Source organism: Sorex fumeus, unplaced genomic scaffold (genome assembly GCF_029834395.1).
Source record: "Sorex fumeus unplaced genomic scaffold, SorFum_2.1 ptg000131l, whole genome shotgun sequence".
In the NCBI taxonomy this organism is placed as follows: Eukaryota; Metazoa; Chordata; class Mammalia; order Eulipotyphla; family Soricidae; genus Sorex; species Sorex fumeus.
The window spans coordinates 2,838,813-2,841,426 of record NW_026606188.1 but is presented as its reverse complement, the minus strand read 5'-3'; the positions used below and the strand labels follow the sequence as shown (position 1 = coordinate 2,841,426).

At 38.5% G+C, this 2,614-nt stretch overlaps 1 pseudogene; it reads left to right on the top strand.

Annotated features, from left to right (window-relative positions):
• Positions 1–1,387: 1,387 nt before the first annotated feature.
• Positions 1,388–1,993, top strand: LOC130046070 (UMP-CMP kinase-like; annotated as a pseudogene).
• The last annotated feature ends 621 nt before the right edge of the window (positions 1,994–2,614 follow it).

The following is a 2,614-nucleotide window of genomic DNA, read 5'->3' as shown; positions in this document are numbered from 1 at the left end:
AGTTTTTCTTACAGCTGAGTTGTATTTCATTGTGTCTATATGTCATATTTTTTTTATTCCCCCATCTCTCATTGTTCCCATGTCTTGGCTGGTGGCTGTTGTTGAGCAGCCTGTAATGAATATTGGATTGCATGTTTGTTTTTTTTTTCTGACTTGTATCTTGGTAGTCTTTGGATAAAGACCTAGGAGTGAAATTGCTGGAATTTATGGTAGATTTGTTTTTAATTTTTCTGGTCTTTAATGTTTTAGAAAAACACCTATCCAGCTTTCCAACAGTACCTCAACCAGTTAACATTGCTATCAATGGTGTTTGAGAATTTCTTTTTCTTTCTACCCTCAACAGCACATGTTCAGGCCTTTGTGTTGTAGACCATACTCATAGACATGAGATAAAATGATTCATCGTCATTTGAAGTTCCCTGATAATAACTGATGAGCGGTAGGGCGTTTGCCTTGCATGCAGCCAACAGGCCAACACGAGTTCAATTCCTCCGCCCCTCTTGGAGAGCCCGGCAAGCTACCGAGAGTATTTCGCCCATATGGCAGAGCCTGGCAAGCTCCCCGTGGCGTATGCGATATGCCAAACACAGTAACAAAGTCTCCAATGGAGACATTACTGGGCCCGCTCGAGAGGTAGACTGCCATCTGTAAGTCTTTGTAGAAGTGTCAGTTCAGCTGCTCTTCCCTTTGTTGTAGTTGTTGCTGAGTTTTATGAGTTCTTTATTTATCTTGAATGATAACTCTTTTTAGATGTATGATGGTCAAATGTTTTCTTCCATTCAGTAGTAAGATGCCTTTTTTTTTTTGGTGGGTGGGTGGGTGGGTAGCACACATTACTCAGGGATTATTTCTGGCTCTTTCCTCAGGGGTCACTCTTGGCAGTGCTTGGGAGACTATATATGGTGCAAGGGATCAACCCAGACTTGGTCACATTCAAGGCAACACTTGTGCTCTCTGGTCCATGTCATTTTGTTTTACTTCTTTTCCACCACTTTATTTAAATATCGTGGGTTGCATAGTTCTTCACAATGATTTGTAACAGGCATTCAATATTCCTTTGCCAATTCTACCACCACTGTCACCTTCCCTCCACCATTGTCTCCATTTCCCAATGTAGCCTGCCCCTGTAATAGGCCTGCAATAATTTATTTTATATTGCCTGTTACCCTAAATGTCTGGTGGATCACAAAATATTTATGTAGAAAAAAATTCTAAATATTGTATCTCGCCATAGAGATATAAAGGCCTTGTCTGAGGGTTTACTAAGCTGTTGTTTCTCTGCTAATGTTTTTGTTAGATAAGATTTCTTGGTTTCTACATGACATCTCATCTAGCTACTACTAGGATGGCAACTTTGTAGATAGTGAAGAAAATACAGAATTCTTAAATGGGCAGTTCAGTTATCCTCTGCCCTCAAGGCCTTATAAAGCTGCTAGTCATATCCGTGCTGCATCTAGGCTGTCCAGGGACCCACAGGGGGACCTGGTGCACCACATTATAGAGAAATATGGGCACAGATGCCTTTCCACAGGAGAACTTTGTGATATACAATGTGGTGAACTCATTGAAATACACCTTAAAGATGGAAAGATAGTGCCAGCTGAGATAACCATCAGCTCATGAAAGGGGGAACTGGATCAGACAACAGCTGCCAATGCTCAGGAGAATGAACTCTTGGTTGATGGATTTCCAAGAAATTAAGACAACCTTCAAGGTCAGGGTAAGACCATGGATAGGAAGACAGTTGGAGCTTTCGTTTTGTTTCTTGACTTTAATAATGGGGTCTGTGTTGGAGGATGTCGTAACATGGGGAAGTGGAATGGTAGCTCACTGACAACAGCATGTGAAAAAGAGAATTCAGACCCTCATTCAATCAACAAAACTCATTATTGACTTATATGAAGAAATGGGGAAAATCAAAATAATAGATGCTTCTAAATCTCTTGATGAGGCTTTTGATGAAGTTGTGAAAGTTTTTGACAAAGAAGTCTAACTCTAAATGTTTTAAATTTGCAACCTCTTGTGTGAATTTATGGACAGACCAAATTCCAAAGGAACAGTTTGTGTAGTCAGGAATCTTCACTGCATGTTTGGTAAACAAAGAGATTTCTTAGATGTGTTTTAGTAACTTACCATTTCCTATGAAGATAAGAAAATTAAGTATATATTTTTTTACCACAACTTGTACAAAGCTGTGTGGGAGAGAGTATGATTTGCTTCTAAGGGATGTGGGTAGGACACTGGGGGGTCAGAGCCTGGCAGAATTGCCAATTTAGTGCTGACATAAATCTGAAGGTGAGGGGCATAGAATGTTCTTATGAAATTGTGTTCCTTTTGCTCATTTGTTGTGTTATTGATGATTAGTTTGATTAACAAAATCCTTATCAGGGGATCCTTGAAGAGGATGTACCAGATTTATGCTAAAATAATGCAGCTAGTGTTTCGATAACATTTGTTGGTTTTTATTTTCTAGGCTAAATAATAAGTTAAAAGAAATTTATGGTTAAGTTTTCTGTTTGTATTAATTTTTTTCATAGTTACTTATTTAATACAATTCCAAAATCATTGTACTGTGGTAAAATAAATATTTTATTCAAACAAAAATTGTCCTACA